At 33.6% G+C, this 23,731-nt stretch overlaps 1 long non-coding RNA gene across 1 annotated transcript in view; it reads right to left on the reverse strand.

Annotated features, from left to right (window-relative positions):
• LOC129479317 (uncharacterized) overlaps positions 1-23,108 on the reverse strand; it is a 54,948-nt gene extending 31,840 nt beyond the window's left edge. The window contains exons 1-2 of the long non-coding RNA XR_008656641.2: positions 23,026-23,108; positions 10,178-10,353 (exon numbers count right to left, since the gene is read on the reverse strand). This is a non-coding gene — a long non-coding RNA (uncharacterized lncRNA). The remainder of the gene's footprint in view (positions 1-10,177; positions 10,354-23,025) is intronic.
• Positions 23,109-23,731: the final 623 nt, after the last annotated feature.

Consider the following 23,731-nt stretch of genomic DNA (forward strand, 5'->3'; position numbering starts at 1 on the left):
GTTCTAGCAATTCTCCTGCCTCAGCATCCCAAGTAGCTGAGATTACGGGTGCCCACCTTCATGCCTGGCTAATGTTTGTATTTTTAGTAGAGATGAGAGATCACCATGTTGGCTAGGCTGGTCTCGAACTCCTGACCTCAGGTGATCCATCTGCCTTGGCCTCCCAAAGTGCTGGGATTATAGGCGTGAGCCACCACGCCCAGCCCTAAGTCTCCTTAGACTATGTTTTTCTTGGCTTTTAGTATGCCTTGTAATTTTTTTCTTGTTGTTGTTATGATAGAGTTGGTAATAAGGCCTAAGATAATCAGGCTTTTAGTGAAAGGTTTTATATTAATCTGATTAGGAACTTTCTTTCATATTTAATGTTTCCTGTTGCTATAGGTCAAAGAGGCTTCTGTTTTCTCTAGTTTCCTTTTTTATTTTATTTCCTCCCACGCTGTTTTGTGTTTCCCTAAATACTCCTTCTTAAATAAGAGTTTGTGCACTGCAGCCCTCTCAGTTGTAATCCACTGTAACAATAATAGGACTCTGTTTATGTGCTGTAAGGTGTTGGAGAAAGAATGCATTCTATAATCTTATGATTAAATATCACTTTGTTTTAATGGTTGAGTCTTAAGGCTGTGACTTTACTTTTTTTTTTTTTCTCCTTACACGAGAGCATAAAGGCTAGAGTGGAATGAACTTTTCTAATTGCCTTTCCCCCCAGGTCAAATAAGTCCCTAGTAAGATAAATTCATGTAACATAATAATTTACCATGGAAGGCAGAACATTGTTACGATTACTTTCATCTGGGCTTGTTTAAAAATGATTTCTTTTTCTCTCTCCCTGCCTGATACAAAAGGGGATTTTTCTCCAGCCCTCACCCTGAGAAGCTGATGAATTATACGGAGGTAAAACCTTCAAGAGTATAGGGATTCCCCTAGGACTGCCACTACCCAGGTGTTTTTAACTTTCATGCTGATACGCCTTCAGCTTTAAGCAATTTATCAATTACCATTTAAGGGCTTCTTTTAATCAGTGACTTCAGCTGCTTCTGCATCTGGTAAGCTAATCTCAGTTGTGTTTCTTTGCATTTCCCTATCTCTGCAGTTTGGGGGTAACTTTATCCTTGATTACCTGATGAATCTAAAAAAAGTCATGGTTTATCAGTTTGTTCAACCTTTTTTGTTTGTTTGTTTTAAACATGAGAATGATAACTTCCAAGCTCTTTACATGTCACAACTGAAACCGTAAGTCCTCTTACCTTTTTTCTCCTTTCAGTGTTTTTCAAAGAGTGGTTAGTTTAGATGGATTCCAAATTGTTAATTTTAAAAAATGTATCATGTTTTGGTGTCTATTAAGAAATTCTTGTCTATTATAAGTTCACATAGATTTTCTCTTAGTTTTTTTTTAGAATTTTTATAGTTTCTGGCTTTGCATGTAGGTTTCTCATCCATTTAGAGGTAATTTTACATGCCATGAGTAATTATTTTAGTTTTTTTCTTTATGTATGGATTTATAATTCTTTCAACACCATTTTTGAATGATTATATCATTTTTTTCTTTGAATTGCCTTTGTAATAGTGAATTGATTCCAGGTTCCTCTATTCTATTCCATTTACTCACATCTCTATATTTTGTGAATACAACACTGTCTTGATTATTATACTTCTGTAGCAAGTCTTGTCAGGTAGTGTGTCTTATAATTTTTTTCTTTTTAAAGTTGATCTGACTATTCTGGTTCTTCTGACTTTCCATATAAATTCTACAGTTAGTATATCTATTTGTACACATATACAAAATTCTGCTGGGATTTTGCATAGAATTTCATTGAATTTATAAATCAAATTGGGGACAATATTAATAATGTTGATTCTTTGAATCAATGAACATAGTATATTTTTAAATTTATGTATGTATTTTGTTGCATTAGTGTTTTAAACTTTTCAGAATATAGATCGTACATGTATTTTGCTAGATTTATAACTAACGGTGTTATTATGAATGGTATGTATTTTTATTTACATTTTTAATTACTTATTGTTAATATATATAGTTTTTATATATGAAACTTTTATCTTTTTGCTAAATTAGATCCAGTAGTTTTTTTGTAGATTCCTTACATAAATGATGAGTCATCTGCAAGTAATGAAAGTTATATTTCTTTCTTTTCAGCATATATATGGCTTTTATTTCTTTTTCTTGGTTATTGTACTGAATAAGTCCTCAAATACAAAGTACAATGAGTAAATATTATGACCTTATTATCCACCTTAGAAGAAAAACATTCAGTCTTTTGCCATTGGGCATAATGTTAGCTGATGGGTTTTTTATAGTTTTTTTATCAGATTGAGGAATTTACTTCTAGTTTTCTAAACTGTTTATCCTGAATGAATACTGAATTTTGTCAAAGGATGTTATTGCAGCTATTGAGATAATATATTTGGTTTCCTTTAATCTGTCCGTTAATGGAGAATAGTATTATTTCTGAATGTCAAACTAGCATTGCATTCCAAAGATGATTTTTTCTTGGTCTGGATGTTTTATATATTGCTGAATTTTGTTTGTTTATATTTTGCTGGTAACTTTTGTGTCTATATTTATGAAGAATATTTGTCTGTAGTTTTCCTTACTAGTACTGATTTTGACATCAGGATAATGCTGGCCTCAGAAAATAACATCAGTAGTGATCTCTCCTTTTCTATTTGTAGTACAACTTTGTGTAGAATTGACAGTATTATTCCTTAAATATTTTGCAAATTCAAGAGTGAAGTTATCTAGATTTTGAGTTACAAGACTTGTGAAAAGTATCAAATTTTACCCCACTTGCAGGTTAGTAAATTATGCTGCCAGTTTCGTAGATGCTGGTAGAATACTTGAGAATGTTGGCTCATGGATGGCATTCTTTATTTCTCATAGCAATAGCAGTAGCTAGATTATCAACATTTTCACTTCAGTTTCTTGAGCCCTAGTTTCCACAGAGTGACACAAAGAGATCTAGAAAAAACCAGTTCTGAGAATACAGGAGAAAAATTCTGAGTTTAAAAACAAATTCTTATAGTGGTCTGGAGAGAGATACAGTCTCTGTCTCTATCTTTCAAAGCTATTTGCTGTGCAAACATCCTTCAGAAATTATGCAGAAAAGAGTGTAAATAGCGCTTTATTCCAAAATATGTAGAAATACAGGAAACTCAAACCCAGCAACTTTAAATGCAATTTCTTTAACACCTATAGTACTATTCAGGTTTTCTATTTTATGTTGAGTGAGTTTGGTAGTTTGTATTTTTTTAAAAAATAATTTATTTCATGTACGTTTTGAATTACTAGGCATATATTTTCTTTATATGCTCCATTTAGTCTTTGGAAAGTCTATAGAATTCAAAATTATTTTCTCCTTTTTAATTCTTGGTATTAGTAATTTGAATTTTCTTTTTTTGTTAGTCTGTTTTGAGATTAATCAATTATATTGATTCTTTCAGAGAAATAGCTTTTGGTTTAATCCACTTTATTGTTTTTTGGCCTTATAATTTCCTTGACTTCTGTTTGCCTTTATTATTTCCTTTGTTCTACTTTAATTGTGTTTAATTTGCTCTTATTTACAGATTCTTGAGATGAAAGCTTACATAATTTATTTGAGACCTTTCTTATCTGATGTGAAGATTTAATATCGTAAATTTCTAAGCGTTGCTTTATCTGCATTCAAAAAATTTGTGTCATGTTTTTATGTTCATTCAGTTTAAAATATTTTAAACTTCTCTGTATTTCTTCTTGGACCCATAAGTTATTTATGTATTCCAAAAAGTGGGTAATAAGCCTTATTTTATGTTCCATTTCTTTTAACTTACCAATTTTTTTTTCAATGTTTTTACTTCTTTCTTGTTAAATTGTTTGGCTTTATCTGCCAGGTCACTAATTCTCTCCTTAACTAACCAACTGGGATTTTTTTTTTATTTCAACAATTATATTTGTAATTATAAAAATGCATGTTTTCAAGTTTTTAAAATATTTTGATCGTTAATATTCTCACCATCTTTATGTTTCTTTCATTATTTTAACATTTCATACATTTATGTTTTCTGTATCTGATAATAACAATGTTGGAAAATCTTTAGAGGTTTGAACAGTATCCTGTTAGTCTATTTTGACTTCTGCTAGTTGCCTTCTCCTCATGTTGGTGATGCTGTGTATGTGCGTGTGTTTGTGTGTGTGTTTATGCATGATTTTAATCAGCAGCAGTTTTGTGGCCTAACTCGGGGAAATTTTGAAAAGGGAATTAGACTGCTTTTGCCCCTGGGATATGGTGACTATCCCCAGGTCATTTCAGTCCTTCAAATTATTGAATTCTCTTTTGACCATTTAAAGGTCAATGTGTCGCAAGTCTGGGCCAAAGTAGCTCATAGCTCCCTCATTATCTGCTTGCTGATCCGGTCATATTTACTGCCCCTCTGGCTTCTACTTGATTAGAAACTGGCTTCCAACAATGAAGCTCTAACACCTGGAGACGCATTTGAATTTTTGTCCCTGATATTCCTATTTTGACTTAAATTCACAAATATCTGTATTTCTGGCTAACCATATCCCCTCACTCCACATATGACGACTGGGGTATTCTTATTTGTTTGTTGGTTTGGGAGGTGTGGTAACAACAGCAATGTTACCAAGAGTATGATCAATTTGGGAGTCTATTTTTTGTGGATCACAGTTTTTAATAGACTTGCAAACATAACCAGTTATGTACAAGTTGTACAAGTCATGTACAAGTTGCAAAAGCTCAAAATATCATCTATTTTTTTTTTTAATTTTTAACTGGTCTTTCATCAGTAGATGATATCTTGCATATGATTGCAATCACTAATTAAAATCTATATTGCCTTTCATTTCTTGCAGAATAAAATTCAAGCTCTTCCGCATGACATTCAATTTCTTTCATCAACTGTGTCCAGTCTATCTGTTCAACATCATTTACTTTCACTTTTCTATATAACCTGAATCTGGATCGCCTCAGAACATTTTAGACTCCACAAATATGGTATATTTTTTCAACAATTGCTTTTCTTAATGTTTCCTCTGTCTATGAGGCCCTTCTGTTGAAAATTAGATATATTCTTTTCAACCTTCAAAATTCTACCCAAATATTTTCATTTTTGTGAAGGCTTATCTGTTTCCCTCTATAAGAAAAATAAATGATAGTCTTCCCTCTTCCTTCATACACTCAGATTTTTTTTTTTTTTTTTGAGATGGAGTCTTACTGTGTCACCCAGGCTGGAGTGCAGTGGCACCGTCTCGGCTCACTGCAAGCTCCACCTCTCGGGTTCACGCCATTCTCCTGCCTCAGCCTCCTGAGCAGCTGGGACTACAGGCGCCCACCACCACACCCGGCTAATTTTTTTGTATTTTTAGTAGAGACAGGGTTTCACTGTGTTAGCCAGGATGGTCTCAATCTCCTGACCTCGTGATCTGCCCGCCTCGGCTTCCCAAAGTGCTGGGATTACAGGTGTGAGCCACCATGCCCAGCCAGATTCATTTTTTATACCACTGTGTTTGTTTTGCCTCACTGATGATGAGATCCTTAGTAATGGGTAAAATATTCTCCGTATCTCCAGGGTACAGCACTCAGTGGGTGCTCAGCATATGCGAGTGAGTGATATAAATGCTATTGCACTATCATTGATAATATATTCATTCTAAACAGAGACAGGGTAGCATATATAGAAATATTTTGTAATTGGGTTAAAAAATAAAGTTTGATTTCTGTATATTGCCACTTACTGTCTGTCTAGCTTTAGCCAAATTTAAATATTGACAACATTAAAGTTGACTTTTGCCATCTATAGCACTTGATTCCTCTAAAATATACACTAGGGATACAGAATCTTCTTACATGGAGGAGCATTATGAGAAATAGCTCTAAGAAACCCAATTTGGATCTAATGAATTGTATCTTTTGAGATTGTTGTTTACTTCTTTACTTGATCTCCTATTTGAGAAGGTATGGAGAATATTTTTTTCTTTTTTGTTTTCAAAACTAATGAATTTATCTTGAATAATTGGTTTGCTATTTTCTCTTATATTCTCTTAATCATATATTAATTGTGTTTACCTCCTCTTTATTTAAAAAAAATTTTTTCTAAAATTTGTGCCTAATTTTTACTAGGTGTTTTGTGCTTTCTGATATGGATTTCAGTTATTAAATTTACCTGTTATTAGTATATAGTTTCTTTATTATTCCCTTGACTTTATGCTTGAAATAATCCTGGTCTCCATGTTATATCATATATATTTTTATAAGTCCCTCTAAATACTTTTTGGAATTATGACATATTATCAATCATTACATTAACAAGTATGTTTGATTTACTCTTATAGGTGTTATACGTAAATAAGATGTAAATGAGCAGGTATAAGTGAAAACACACTGTAAATTATCAGACATTTTGCTTACAAAAACAACTATTATTTGGTCCCAAAGTTAATAGTAATACACCATCTTCAGTGATTCATAAGCAAATTAGAGTCAAAGAGGGCTTACCTAACCAGTATTTTTGTGATTTTTATTTAATTAATAAATTAATACATTATTGAACAACTTAATTAGGCAAATTCTCAGAGTTCTGAACATTATTATTATGATGAAAAATGCTACACATTTATCTAGCAACAAATCCACAACTAAAATAAAAGTTTATGAATACATTTTAGAAAATCTTCCACCATCCCAAAAGAGCTACGTTGAGGTCTTTACAGAGGATTCTTAACTGCCATGCTATGGTATAAATAGGATAGTTTATGACCTTGCTCAAATTATCTGAAATTGAAATTATGGTTTCCTTAGTTGTAGAATCAAAAAGTTTATCAACAACTAGGTTGCAGGAAGGTTTACACTGCATAATTCATTCATGTTAGACATTCATTAAATGTTGTTTCATTTTCTTCTTCCTTTAGCTAAATTAGGAATTACAGTCAGGTACCACATAGTGGCATTTCGGTCAGTGATGGACTGCATATATGAAGGCGGTCATTCAGCAAACTAAAGTTAATTTATTATTAAAGTTAAAATATGTTTTATAAATTTAGCGTAGCCTAAGCACATAGTGTTTATAATGTCTACAATACCGTACAGTAATGTCCTAGGCCTTTACATTCACTCCCCACTCATTCAGTGACTCACCCCAAGTAACTTCCAGTCCTGAAGCTCCATTCATGGTTCCTGCCCTGCACAGGTGGAGCATTATTTTAATCTTTAACAGTGTATTTTTACTGTACCTTTTTATACTTAGATACATTTAGATACACAGATACTTACCATTGTGTTAAAATTGCCTACAGTATTCAGTACAGCAACATACTATACAGGTCTGATGCTTAGGGGAAATAGGCTGTCCCATATAGCCTAGGTTTGTCATTGGCTATACCATCTAGGTTTGTGTAAGTACACTCTGCGATATTTGCGTCATGAGGAAATTGCCTAATAATGCATTTCTTAGGACAAACCCATGTTTAAGCAACACATCACTGTACAAGAATAGGTTTTCAAGAGCACCCTGTTACTTTTGTTTTTCTTCTATAGGACTTCAAACATTTGGTTAAAAAATCTGTCATTAGTTGATTTGCCCAAGCTTTCTATTCCCAATATGTCTAATTCCTCAAAAAACTCTTTTTTTATGTTTGTCAACTTTTCCCACATTAGAGAAAAAAAAAGATTAACTTAATTTATTTTTTGGTGCAGAACACTGTGTTCCTTACCACACATATGGAAGTTTATATCTTTTAGAAGAGAAGTTTTTTATTTTAACGAGATTTTTAGTTCTTAAGTCATAAAATGGAATTACTGACTCAAAGAGGCTAAATTACCGATTGGACATAAAAGGGAACACACACACACACACACACACACACACACACACACACAAGCAAACACACACGCTCCATACAAATATATATTTATTTACAAATAGGAGATCATCTAAATGTGTAATGTGTCTGGCCAGGCCAGAGAAAGATAAATGTGTTTATTTGAAAAAGTTACCAAAGTAGATTTTTCCCTTTGTAATGTTATTTTATTATTATTTAAACAGTTTTATTAAGATAAGGTGGATATACAGTAAACTGCACATATTTGATGTATACAAGTTGATGAGTTTGGACATATGCATATGCCTATGAAACCATCACCATAATCCAGGGAATAAACTTATTTATTCCCTTATCACCTCCAAACCTTTTCTTCCTCTGCAATTTTAAAGGACGTGTTTTAAACCCTATACAGATAAAAATAGCACATCAGAAAGAAAAAGAATAACTTCTTTATATGAGAATATAAAAAGATATTTTCTAGATGCAGCAATTAAACTATGCTTAAATCAATTGCACATTTGTCTCATTTAGAGGTATGTTCAATAGCCATCTCATTTTAGAATGTTCACATGTGACTTCTGACATGGATCTACATCAATTCAGTAAAACTGCACACTCTTTTATCAGAGATCTTCTATTTTTGCTTTCAGGCTAAATAAAGGCTAAATTAAAATTTTTCAAATTATGCAGTGGGTGTTCCCACTTACAAGGATATTTAAAATTTTCGGCTACCCCAAAATCAGATACTAGATATAGAGCTTACATAAAATTGTCCTATAGCTGCTTACTCCATATTATAGAATAGTATACAATCATTTCTAAGATAGTTCTATTCTATTTTAGTTACGCTACTTAAATATTACATCTTCTCTGGCCTGGGAGAAAGAGCAAGACTCCGTCTCAAAAAAAAAAAAATTACATCTTCAGCTTTCAATGTCAATTAAACATTCCTGTATGTGCTTATCATTTTAATGTCTAATTATATTTTTATGTTCAAAACTTCATTATTCAATTCTGAGATCTATGAATCAATAAGAACTTGCTAAAGGTGCCAAAAAAGAAAATAGTGTTAATGGAATCACTAATATAGATGTAATTGCTTATCGGTACACATATTCAAATCAATTCAACTAAATTTTTTTTTCCTATAATCCTCATAGACACTAAGTATCTATGCAAGGTATTGTGTTTCTCACCAGCAGTGGTTCTCATCTAGGGGAACAATTTCATCCTCAAGGGTACATTTGGCAATGTCTAGAGATTTTTTTGGTTGTTACAACTGGGAATGGAAGTGCTAATGGCATCTAGTGGGCATAACATGGGATATTACTACATATTAGAAAGTGCAGGACACCCCCCTTCTCCAACAAGAATTTATCTAGTCCAAAACATCAGTATCACTGAGGTTGGGAAACACTGCATTATAGTCTATTCAGGTAGATGATATAGATGCATGACTAACTATAGTAAAATTAACAATAATAAGGGTTCAAAGTACCATGAGGAATATTCTATTTACCTCCTCTAATTTAATCTTTACCTAAGGTGGGTATTATTATAATCATTTTATAGAATATGAGAAAGTCTAATATAGCTCATATAAAAAACATTAATACCTGCCAATCATTTTATTCAAAATCAATATTATACAGTAAAACTACTAGAATTTCAGCCACATGTTGTAAATGATGATAGTAAAACCCTATACAGTAAAACTACTAGAATTTCAGCCACACGTTGTAAATGATGATAATGTCACATTTACGTCTCTTGCTACCAGATATACATAAGGTAAGAGAGCAAATAATTCACCAACTAGCTATATTTCCAGACAGCAAAGGGGTGGACACTGCTACATGAGTTCCTAAGGGCCATTATCAGTCCAGAAAGCAATGAACTTCTAGGGCGTTTACTTTGTCCTATGTACTTTGTCAAACAGCTTTATAATTATCTCATTTAATTCTAGCTACTACCCTGTAAGATATATATTATGTTGCCTACATTGTTACTGGGAAAATGAAGCTTAGGTAATATGGCAGACTATCACAGAACCAATCAATAGCAGATTGGGTTTACATTTTAAATCTGTATGGTTACTAAATAATTCTCTTTCTAATATCATCTGATCTCTTCCCATTTTCTCAGAGGTGACATGTTTTACTGCCGGAACCAGTAGAGAATAATCCAGAGTAATAATAATTACAATGTTAAAACAATGCATAATTAATTTCCAAGAACACCTATATAAATTGTAAGCTATGAAGGCAATTATATTCATAATTAAAATGTTATATCTGTTAGGAAGGGTTTTGGTTGCCATTAATAGTGGCCATTAATACTCACAGTGACCTAACCAATAGGATTTCCTCCCATAATGAAAAGGCAGGAGGTAGGTAGTCCCAGGAGTGTTTCAGTGGCTTAGTGAAGTCAGAGTCCTTGGTCAGAGCCTCTTGTATTCTTTTGGCCTTTTTCTTACAGTCAAAGTTGTTTGGAGCAGCTTCAAATGTTATATTGTCACACTACAGAGAGCAAGGGAGAGAAAGGCAGAAAGAACTTTATTTTTGTGTTATATTGGGGGAGAGGTAGAAAAAAGAAAAAACTTTTTCAGAAGCCATAAGTAGATTTCCATAGCATCTTGTAAGCTCACGAACTCTTCGGTAGTTGCAAAGGAGGCTAATTTTTCTCTCCATCCATTCAAGGACCAGGTTGGGAAATCTCTTAATTAGCCAATAGAAAGTGCAATAAAAAATGGCATTACAGGCTGTGGGGCCTGGTGGTGCACGCCTGTAAAGCCCAGAACTTTGAGAAGCCAAAGTAGGATTGCTTGAGTCCAAGAATTCAAGATCAGCCTTGGCAACATGGTGAAACCACATTTTTCAAAAATAAAAAGATAGCAGAGAGTGGTGGCATGCACCTGCACCTGTAGTCCCAACTACTCAGAAGGCTAAGGTAGAAGGTCTCTTAAGCATGAGAGATCTGGGATCACTCACTGGGCTGAGGTGGGAGGATCACTGGAGCCTGGGACATTGAGGCAGCAGTCAGCTGTGATCACGCCACTACACTCCAGTCTGGATGACAGAGCAATACTCTGTCACACACACACAAAAATGTTGGGGCACAATTATATTTTACAAAGCAACTTCACATGTTTCATCTCATTCTTTTATATTTATAATAGAATATAACAACAGAACATTAAGTAAACACCCTAAATGGTCAAGCATTTGTTTGTGATTTATTAGTTAACAACAATAACTAATTCTTATTAAACATTTAATCTGCTCCAAATATCTTCTGTGTAAGTCTCATAACACTGTCAGCTAGGTAAATTTATAACATCTGTTTATGTATTATTTTATTTTTAATAGAAACATAATAATTATATATATTTGTGGATTACAATATGATGCTTTGTTATATGTATACATTGTGGAAAGAGTAAATCAAGCTAATTAACATTCATGACATCACCTACTTATTTTTTAAAGATGTGAACATTTAAATCTAATCTTGTAGCAGTATTGATATATTCAATATATGATTACTATTTATAGTAACGATGCTATGTAATATATCACTAAAACCTATTTCTCCTGTCTGATTAAAACTTCGTGCCTTTTTATCAACATCTTTTTCCTCCTCCAAACCCTACAGCCCCTGAAAATCACCACTGTACTCTCTGCTCCTATGAATTTGACTTTTTTTAGATTCTACATATAAGTGAGATCATATAGTATTGATCTTTCTGTGCCTGGCTTATTTCACTTAGCACAGTGTTCTTCAGATTCATCCATGTTGTCACAGATGGTATGATTTCCTCCTTTTTAAAAGCTGAATAGTGTACCATTGCATTCCATATATGCAACACACACCCAATATTTTCTTTATCCATTTGTCTACTGATGAACACTCACATTGCTTTCCTGTCTTGGCTATTGTTAATATTACTACAGTAAACAGGGCAGTGCAGATATTTCCTTGACATACTGATTTTAATTCCATTAAGCCCAGCCTTACTCCTGGGCTCAAGCCATCCTCCCACCTTAGCCTTGCAAAGTGCTGGGATTTACAGGCAGGAACCATCACAATTCCCCCATGCTTGGCCTGCAATGCCCACCCCCCGCCCTTTTTTTTTTTTTTTTTTTTGGATAATTAAGAGATTTCTCAACCTTGTTCTTGAATGGATAGAGAGAAAAATTAGTCTCCTTTTATACCCAGAAGTGGAATTGCTGGATCGTGGTAATTCTATTTTTACTTTTTGAGGACCTTACATACTGTTTTTCATAATGACTAATTTAAATTGCCACCAACAGTGTGTAAGGGTTCCCTTTTCTCCACATCCTCCCCAACGTTTGTTATATTTTATCTTTCTGAAATACCAATTTTAACAAGTGTGAGATGATATTTCATTGTGGTTTTAATTTGCATTTCCTTAATTAATGTTGAGCATTTTTTCATATATCTACTGGCTGTTTGTCTTTTTTTAAGAAATATGTAGTCAGGTCCTTTGCCCATTTTTAAAATTGGGTTGTTTCCTTCTATTAAGTTGCCAATTTTTTAAAATATATTTTAGATACTAGCCCCTTATCATATGTGTGGTTTGCAAATATTTTCTCCCAATCTGTTGATTGTCTGTTCACTCTGTTCATTGTTTCCTTTGCTGTGCAAAAAGTTTTAAATTTGATACAATCACATTCATCTTTTTTTGTTTATACAGAAAAATCATTGACCAAACCAATGTAATGGAGTTTCCCCTTATGTTTTCTTCTAGTACGCTTACAATTTCAGGTATCAAATTTAAGTTTTTAATCCATTTTGAGTTCATTTTTCCATATGATGTGAGATAAGGGTTCAATTTTGTTCTACTACAAGTGGATATCCAGTTTTCCCAACACTTTTTATTATAGAACCTCTCATTTCCCCGTTGTGTGTTTTTGGCAACTTTTTGAAAAATTAATTGGCCATAAATATGTAGGTTTATTTCTGAGGTTTCTATTCCATCCCATTGGTACAAGTGTCTGTTTTTATGCCAGTAGCTTGTTGTTTTGATTACCATAGCTTTGCAATGAATTTTGAAATCAGGTAGTATGATACATCCAATGCTTTTTTCTTTTTGTTCAAGATTTCTTTGACTATTCAAGGACTTCCGTGGTTCCACACAAATTTTAGGATTTAAAAATAAACTTCATGTAATTTTAAACATTTCATGTAATTTTGATAGAATTTGCATTGAAATCTATAGATTGCTTTGGGCACTATGGACATTTTAACAATATTAATTATTTTAATCCATGAATATAGTATATTTTTCCCCTTTTTTTTTTTTTAGTTTTTTTTTTTTTATTATACTTTAGGGTTTTAGGGTACATGTGCACAATGTGCAGGTTTGTTACATATGTATCCATGTGCCATGTTGATTTCCTGCACCCATTAATTCGTCATTTAGCATTAGGTGTATCTCCTAATGCTGTCCCTCCCCCCTCCCCCCACCCCACAACAGTCCCCGGAGCGTGATGTTCCCCTTCCTGTGTCCATAGTTAATCTTCCGTTTCTTTCATCAATGTCTGTTTAATATATATCTGTTTTATAGGTGAAAAAAATTTGGTTTAGCAAAATTAAGTAATTTGCTAAATTTATACAACTAGTAAGGGATGGAATAGAATGCAAATCCATCTGACCAACTATAAAGCTGAAATATTAATGACTATATTATTATAATGACCTTTACATGACTCATTTGTTTTTATTTCTCCACTGATCAGGTCTATAGACACAAGCTGATATTACCATGGAATGTTTCTTTTAATATTATTGACTCTTTTATCATCATCATTATGATTGTCCTCAGCAGCAGCAGAAACAGCACCATTGTCACCATCACAGACCCATACTGACATTACGTTAGAAGTCAGAGATTCTAGGCTGGGCACAGTAGCTCATTCCTGTAATCCCAGCACTGTGGGAGGCCCAGGCAGGTGGATTACCTGAGGTCAGGAGTTCAAGACCAGCCTGGCCAACATGGCAAAACCCCATCTCTACTAAAAATACAAAAATTAGTCAGGCATGGTGGCAGGCACCTGTAATCCAAGCTACTCTGGAGGCTGAGGTGGGAGAATCTTGAACCCAGGAGGTTGGGGTTGCAGTGATCAGAGAGTGTGCCACTGCACTTTAGCTTGGCAACAGAGTGAGACTCCATCTCAAAAAAAAGCAAAACAAAACAACAACAACAAAAAAAACAAGTCGGAGATTCTGACTTTGCCTGCCAACATTGCTATTACTTTGCACTAACTTTTAAATTTTTATATCCATACTTCCATTTCTCTGCTCTATCATTTCCACTGACCATCTGTGTGGTCTTCCTTCAGTTGGTCTCTTCCATGTCTCTAGTTCAAACCCCTCAGGTGAAAACAAGCGCATATTTTCCTACAGAATATTTGAACATTAGTTTTTGCCTCTTATTATAATCTGTAAGTAAATCAATATTGGTCATAGCCTAGAAACTCTGTTTAATGAGAATATAGACTCCCCATGGTAATAGCAGAATAATTACTATGTTCAGTTTTGGGCAGATGCTAGAAATACTCAAGTCATGACCAGTGAGGATGCAAAGAGAAAGAGCAAGAAGAGAGCTTGAGAATGAGTGTTAACCTCTGAAACCTGGGTGCTTTTAAGGCCAATGGCTGTCATTCAACACATACATTTGAATAAATAAAAACAAATAAAGAAAAGTTTAAACTAGAGGAGGGCAAAAATATATCACAACTGCAAGGTATTTATTTTTTAAACAAGTATCAAAGCAATGAGCTACTATGTATCAAATGGTTTTGCTTATAGAAAACCAGGTACACCTAATGTTAAATGATGAGTTAATGGGTGCAGCACACCAACATGGCACATGTATACATATGTAACAAACCTGCACGCTGTGCACATGTACCCTAAAACTTACAGTACAATTAAAAAAAGGAAAAAAATCAGAACTGTGATTTTTAGGTGGAAGATGAAAGTTATCATCAATGAGTAAGCATTTTCTATAGGTTCCCTAAGACATGCGATTTATTAATTTAAGAGGAAATAAATTATCTTTATCAGAGAAACAAGGCTTAAAGTACACATGGAAGGTAGGTTAGTATGTAATACAAATAAGTTGCAGATGAATGGATTAACAATTCTTTCTTCATTAAGAGGAGAAGAGGATGGAAAGCTGGAGGATGAATTGTACTGAAAAATAAGGGGCGATGACAGTGTCAGGGTAAAGATGTTTGTTGATAGAGGACTGAAAACATAAAGTCAAAATTGAAAGCTTTAAATGCAGTCTTCAAAGACGTCAACACAATCATGTCTCACTTTGCTTTATCTTAAATATGGGCTTCAGAGTAACAATATCAAATGTAGATTTCATCTCTTTTTTTTACCTTTTTATCCATTTTTAAGTGTACAGTTTTTCAGTGTTAAACATATTTACATTGCTGTGAAAGAGATCTCCAGAAATGTTTCATCTTGCACATATGAAACCCTGTACCCATTAAAAAACAATTATCCTTTACCCTTGCCTCCAGCCCCTGGTAACCACTATTCTGCTTCTGTTTCTATGAACTTGACTAATTTAGATATCTCACATAAGTGATATCACACAGTATTTTTTTCTGGTATGACATCCAAGAAATCATTGTCTAGTTCAATGCCATAAAGCATTTCCCCTATATTTTCTTCTAGAAGTATTATAGTTTTAGGTATTATGTTTAGGTCTTTCTTTTTAGTTAATTTTTATATATGATATATGGTACTGGTCGAACTTTATTCTTTTGCATATAGGTCTCAAGATTTCCCAGAACTCTTTGTTGAAGAGACTGTCCTTTCTACATTGAGGGAGTGGTCTTGGCACTTTTTTATATGATCATTTGGCCATAGACTTAAAGGTTTATCTTCGGATTGTCTTTTATTACATTGACCTGTTAGTCTGTCTTTACACAGGAACCACTGTGTTTTAGTTACCACAGCTTTGTGATATGTTTTGAAATTAGAAAGGTGATTCTACAGCTTTTTTCATATCTTTCCCTGGATTGTTTTGGCTGTTTGGCATCTTTTGAGATTCCATGTGAATCTTAAGATGAATTTTTCTATGTCTGCAAAAAATACCATTGGGATTTTGATAGGGACTTTGTTGAATTTGTAGATCACTTTGGGTAGTATGTACATATTAATAATATTAACACTTTCAATCCATGAACATGAGGTATCTTTTCATTTATTTGTGTTTTAATTTATTTAGCAATGTTTTGTAGTTTTCAGTATAAAAGTCTTTCACATCTTGGTTAGGTTTATTCCTAAATATTTTATTTGATGCTACTGCAAATGAAAGTTTTCTTAACTTTCAGAATTTTTATTGTTTCATTGTGTATAAAAATGCTACTGATTTTTTAAATCAATTTTGAATCATGCAACTTTGCTAAATTAGTTTATTGATGCTAACAATTTTTGTCTGTGTGTGCAGAATTGTTAGGGTTTTCTACATATGAGATCATGTCATCTATAAAGAGAGGTAATTTTACTTCTTTCTTTCCAAACTGGATAACTTTTAATTTATTTTCTCTCTGTTGCCTAATTGTTCTTGCTAGCACTTCCAATACTATGTTAAATAAAAGTGGCTTTTGTCCTTGCGATAGTTTACTGAGAATGATGTTTTCCAGTTTCATCCATGTCCCTACAAAGGACACAAACTCATCATTTTTTATGGCTGCATAGTATTCCATGGTGTATATGTGCCACATTTTCTTAATCCAGTCTATCGTTGTTGGACATTTGGGTTGGTTCCAACTCTTTGCTATTGTGAATAGTGCCGCAATAAACATACGTGTGCATGTGTCTTTATAGCAGCATGATTTATAGTCCTTTGGGTATATACCCAGTAATGGGATGGCTGGGTCAAATGGTATCACTCATAGGTGGGAATTGAACAATGAGAACTCATGGACACAGGAAGGGGAACATCACGCTCTGGGGACTGTTGTGGGGTGGGGGGAGGGGGGAGGGACAGCATTAGGAGATACACCTAATGCTAAATGACGAGTTAATGGGTGCAGGAAATCAACATGGCACATGGATACATATGTAACAAACCTGCACATTGTGCACATGTACCCTAAAACCCTAAAGTATAATAAAAAAAAAAAAAAAAAGTAAAAAAAAAAAAAAAAAAAAGAAAAAAAAAAATAAAAGTGGCAAGACTGGGTATCCTAGTCTTGTTCCTAATCTTAAAGAAAAAGCCTTCAGCCTTTCACCATTAAGTATAATGTCAGCTGTGGGTATTTTTATAAATGGTCTTTACTATATTGAGTTATTTTCCTTCTATTCCTAATTTGCTGAGTGTTTTCCTTAACCATAAAATAATGTTGCATCTTGTCAAATGCTTTATTTGCATTAATTGAGGTGGTTTTTAGCCCTCATTATGTTAATATGATCCATCATATTAATTGATTTTGTTATGTTAAGCCATCCTTGCATTTCAGGATTAAATTCCTCCTGTTCATGGTGTATGATCCTTTTAATGTCGAATTTGGTTTTCTAGTATTATGTTGAGAATTTTTGCATTAATACTTTTCAGAGATATTGTTCTGTAGCTACCTTGGAGTGTCTTTGCCTGGTTTTGGCATCAGGATGATGCTGGCTTCATAGACGTTTCCTAGAAATGTTCCCTTCTCTTCAATATTTCAGAAAAGTTTCAGGAAGATGGGAGTTAATTCTTTAAATGCTTGGTAAAATACATCTAGTCCTACCATTTTCTTTGGAGGTTTTTGATTACCAATTAAATCTTCTTACTTGTATTTGATCTGTTCAGATTTTCTTCTTTGTTATGATTCAGTATTGGTAGGTTTTGTATTTATAGTAATGTATCCATTTCTTCTAGACTATGCAATCGTTTGACCTACAATTGTTCATAGTATTCTTCTGTAATGCTTTTTTATTTTCTATGGTGTTGTTTATAATATCTTCTTATTTATTGCTGATTTTAGTTATTTGAGTAGCCTCTTATTTATTGGTTAATCTAGATAAGGGTTTGTCAATTTGTTAATCGTTTCAAGAAAACCATTTCTTAGTTTGATTTTTTTCTATGGTTTTTATGGTCTCTGTCTTATTTATCTCTGCTCTAATTTTTATTATTTCCTTCTTTCTGCTAGCTTTGGGTTTAATTTGTGATTCTTTTATCTGATTTCTTGAAATGTAAAGTTAGACTGTTGATTTGAGGTCTTTCTTCTTTTTTAATATGTGTAGTTACAGCTATAAGCTTCTTTCTTAGCACCACCATTGCTGTGCCATAAATTTTGGTATGTTTTATTTTTATTTATGTTTATCCCCAGATACATTCTCATTTTTCTTATGACCATTCATTGTTTAAAGATGTGTCATTTAATTTCACATATTTGTGGATTTTCCAATTTTCTATGTGCTATTGATTTCTGGTTTCACTTCATTGTGATTAAAAAGACTATCTGTATGACTTGAATCTTCTTGAATTTGTTGACTTATGTGTCCTAATGTGTGTTTTATCCTGAAGAACATTCCTTGTACACTCCAGAGTAATGTATATTCTGCTGTTGTTGAGTGAAGTATTCTCTATATGTCTGTTAGGTCCAAGTGGTGTAGAGTGTTGTTCAAGTTGTCTATTGCCGTAATGATTTTCTATCTACTTGTTCATTATTAAAAGAGGAGTTTTGAAGTCTCCTACTATTACTGTGTTGTCTGTTCCTCACTTCCATTCTGTCAAAGTTTACTTCTTGTCTTTAGGAGCTCTAAGTATTGGAGAATAAAGATTTGTAATTTTTACATCTTATTAATGAATTGATCATTTTATCATTAATTAATTGCTCTTATTTGGTGCTTATAATGGGTTTTCATTAAGTACATTTTTTGTTTTTTCAGGCAGAGTCTCACTCTCTTGCCCAGGCTGGAGTGCAGTGGTACGATCACGGCTCACTGCAACCTCCACCTCCCGGGTTAAAGTGATTCTCCTGCCTCAGCCTCTCAAGTAGCTGAGATTACAGGAGCATACCACCATGCCTGGCTAATTTTTAGTACAGACAGGGTACTAAAAATTGGCCAGGCTGGTCTCGAACTCCTGACCTCAGGTGATCTGCCCATCTCGGCCTCCCAAAGTACTGGGATTATATGAGTATAGCCATCCCGCTGTCTGTCTCTCTCTCTCTCTTTTTTTTTTACCACTTGCAAGAAATGCCATTTTCAGTCTTTTGCTTTCCACCTGTGTGTGTCCTTAGATCTATCATGAGGCTCTTGTAGACAATCTAGATATGGATCCCTCCTCCTTTCTTTATTTTTGGGGACGAAGTTTCACTCTTGTTGTCCAGGCTGGAGTGCAGTGGCAAGACCTTGGCTCACCATGACCTCCACCTCCCAGGTTCAAGTGATTCTCCTGCCTCAGCCTCCCAAGTAGCTGGAATTACAGGCATGTGCCACCACGCCTGGTTAATTTTTGTATTTTTAGTAGAGACAGGGTTTCACCATGTTGCCCAGGCTGGTCTTAAACTCCTCACCTCAGGTGTGGATTCCCCTTTTTAATCCATTCAGACAATCTATGACTTTTAATTTGGGAATTCAATCCATCTATATTTAAAGTAATTACTGATAAAAAGTACAGGTTTTATTGCCATTTTGAATATTATTTTCTAATGGATTATATATTTTTTGCTCTTCATTTCTTCTCATTGACTTCCTTCTCATTTTATTGATTTTTAACATGATGTACTTTAATTCTCTTCTCATTCCTTTTTGAGTACATTCTACAGATTTTTTGTAGTTACCATTTTAATTACACAAAACATCTTAGTGTTATAGCATTCTATTTTAACTGAATTACAAACTTAATTTTAATCACATATAAAAACTCTACTACTTTATAGTTCCACATCCCTAATTTATATTACTAAGGTCACTAATTACTTTTTTATATATTATATACTCATTAATATAGTTTAATTGTTTATAATTGTTCTTGTCATTTAAATTCTATGCACCAAATTATTATGGTATAATTTATTATATTTGTCTGCATATTTGCCTTTATTGAAGAGCACTGTATGTTCATATTGCTTTGTGTTGCTACCTACCATCCTTTTCCTTCTAATTTAAAAAGTCCCTTTAGCATTTCTTGTATAGAAGATACAGTGGCGAAGAATATCCACAGTACATTTTTCATATTTATTAGTTATTTTTATTTCAATTTAATATTGTGTATTCATGTCTTTTGCCTGTCTTCTAGTGGAATGTTAATTTTTAAAATATTTTTCATTTGCTCTTTACATAGGAAGTGTATTACATTTTGATGTAATACTCTGTATATATTAGGCCGGGCATGGTGGCTCACACCTGTAATCCCAGCACTTTGGGAGGCCAAGACCAGCAGATCACGAGGTCAGGAGATCCAGACCATCCTGGCCTACATGGTGAAACCCCGTCTCCACTAAAATACAAAAAGTTACCTGGGCGTGGTGGTGCACGCCTGTAGTCCCAGCTACTCCGGTGGCTGAGGCAGGGGAATCACTTGAACCTGGGAGGAGGAGATTGCAGTAAGCCGAGATCACGCCACTGCACTCTAGCCTGCCGACTGAGCGAGACTCTGTCAAAAAAAAAAAAAAGGGCCTGGTGTGGTGGCTCACGCCTGTAATTCCAGCACTTTAGAAGGCCAAGGTGGGTGGATCAACTGAGGTCGAGAGTTTGAGACCAGCCTGGCCAACATGGAGAAACCCCGCCTCTACTAAAAATACAAAATTAGCTGGGCGTGGTGGTGCATGCCTGTAATCCCAGCTATTTAGGAGGCTGAGGCAGGAGAATCACTGGAACCCAGGAGGCAGAGGTTGCGGTGGGCTGAGATCGTGCCATTGCACTTCAGCCTGGGCAACAAGAGTGAAACTCCGTCTCAAAAAAACAAAACAAAACAAAACAAAAAACGCTTTGTATATATTGCACCTGAGTTATTACAATTTTAAATTATTTTCCCAAATAATGAGTTTGTAGTTTACTTTCCCACTCTACTCAGGAAGCAGTTGCATTAATGTAAGAACACTAGTTCCTGATATCCATCAGTTTGCCTCTTTTGTTTAATTGTTTTCTTAACAATAATATCCTTCCTTATTTAAACATATTTATATAGATTTTTTTCCTAAATAATATTATTTTGGAAATGTTACTTAGGTTTTGGAAATCAGGGACGGCTAATAGATGTGTTCAGTACACCATCTTGAAACTAAAGTTCATCTTAATAGAGCTTATAAATCTTTTGAAAGAGTATTTAATGGCAGACATAGCATTTTCACATGACCAAAGAAAAAACTAGGAGATACTGATTCTATGACTAAATCAAGGTTAAAAACGTATCTAAAAAAGTTGAAACTATAATCCAAGATGTGAAAAAAATCAGTTTAAGATAAGGGATAATACAATTTCCCTGAAGGCCCAAAATATTTGCTCAATTTTTGCACTAATGTGTTATATAATTGGGGGTGACTGATTAGTGAAATTCTGGGAAAATCAATCACATATTTGTTTACTATAATGGTGTTTGGTTATTTCTAAAGGAAATAATGGCGATTGTGGATTGGTAATGCATTGATCAAGGAGATGATAATGTATACAATTTGGGGTATTTCATTCAGTTCTGAGACTTGTGTTTTAAGGTGTACCATGAAATACTGTAGAAAATACTCTTGAGTGACTTTTTAAGAGTTGAAGGTAAGAGGGCATAAAGAAAACTGGGGTGTCTAGAATCCATATCATACAACTCCAATACTAAAGGCAGAAATCATACATCAAAATGTAATACACTTCCTATGTAAAGAGCAAATGAAAAATATTTTAAAAATAACGAATACACAATATTAAGTTGAAATAAAAATAACTAATAAATATGAAAAATGTACTGTGGATATTCTTCACCACTGTATCTTCTATACAAGAAATGCTAAAGGGACCTTTTAAAATAGAAGGAAAAGGATGATAGGTAGCAACACAAAGCAATATGAACATACAGTGCTCTTCAATAAAGGCAAATACGCAGACAAATATAATAAATTATACCATAATAATTTGGTGCATGGAATTTAAATGACAAGAAAAATTATAAACAATTAAACTATATTAATGAGTATATAATATATAAAAAAGTAATTAGTGACCTTAGTAATATAAATTGGGGATGTGGAACTATAAAGAAGTAGAGTTTTTATATGCGATTTAAATTGTTCGTAATTCAGTTAAAATAGAATGCTATAACACTAAGATGTTTTGTGTAATTAAAATGGTAACTACAAAAAAATCTGTTTTCCTCTCTTTTTTCTCTCACACAAATGCAGACACATAAGGCCATACATGAATCACACATAATTAAGCTGTCCCCCGATGTGCAAATAGTCAAGGGTTTTATGACTTTGGAGAAGAGATTCCTGAAGTTAAGACCATGTACTGGATCACCTCTCACTAGGAAATATGAATCTGTGTCATTATTATTTACCTTCTTAAGAATTATATGGGCAAAATGGGTTACAATAATTTCATTGTCTGCTCTATGAGAATAAAGACTAAGGAGACCCTCAAGAGAAGATAACAATAGAATTGTAGAGATAAGAAATTGACATGAAGACCTGAAATAATAGAACCAAAAATTTATATATAAATAAAACTAAAAAAAAGAAAAAAATGAAAACTTAGGAGTTAACAGAGTTCTTAAAATTTAGAGTCACAGAAAACTAATTCTGAGAATATTGCTTCTGAACTCGACGATAAAACATGATATATTGGGAATTTATAATTATATTTAGAAAACTTTGCTTTTACAATTATGTTTACATAATAAAACTTAAAAGTAACAGCTATATTAGAATTTAGTTTCTTTTGCTTAATTTATTTTTCTCATTAGATCCTGGTCACTAGCTAAATTGATGCATATTTTACTTTTTATATCTTGAATTTAGATGTATTAAAGTATCACGTGTGCTACCTCATGTATTTTAGATATTTAAAAATGCAAAAATTTTGTGATAATTGGACATTTATTCTCAATTCTAAGAAATATGTAGAAAGACCACTCTGAACTTTGTAAACTTAGAAAAGAAAGAGACCAGAAGTGTTTATGTTTCTATATATGTGCATCCTTTTTAAAAATTTTACCCATCAGTAGTTACCCAGCATCACTTTGATTCCTTCTTTTTTATGTAGAAACACAGCTCAAAGTACCAAACCCATTCTCCAGTGATCGGAACAAAAGTAGGTTAGTAGAGTTGGTTGCTAGGAGACCAATGTCAGCGTCATCTATGACCTTGCAGGATGTAAAAAATAAGTATAGATTTATTGACCTCAGTGGCACATTGTCTGAATCCTCTGCTCTGACTGTCTTATTTCATTTCTGTCTATCTCACTGTTTTCCTCTCTTTTTTCTCTCACACAAATGCAGACACATAGGGCCGTACAACTCCCTTTCTTGATACCTCCTAATTTCTCAAAGTTATTACTTTGCTGCATTTAACCACATCATTGTCTCTCAGCTAACAAGGCACTCTATCAGCAGTGTCAGCAAATCCCAACCCCTTTAAAAGGCTGATTCTTCATACTATTGCTGTAAGAAATATAGAAATCAGTTCTACTGGGAACAGCATTATGAAAAATGTATAAACATCAGAAAGTAATTTTGCTGTCACATTCAAAATGTTTTCTCAAAGTTGCATCCCCAGTTTTCACAGTTGAGGTGGTTTAGGTTAAATAATCTCATGCAGGAGAGAGCTGTAACATTCTTGTCATCTTCTTGGCATATATTTTTCTGAAATTGTTTACAATATGGATTTCATAGAGGAACAAGTAACAGCAGAGAAAGTTAAATTACAAAATAAAAAG

This window comes from Symphalangus syndactylus, chromosome 3, assembly GCF_028878055.3.
Source record: "Symphalangus syndactylus isolate Jambi chromosome 3, NHGRI_mSymSyn1-v2.1_pri, whole genome shotgun sequence".
Lineage (NCBI taxonomy): Eukaryota > Metazoa > Chordata > Mammalia > Primates > Hylobatidae > Symphalangus > Symphalangus syndactylus.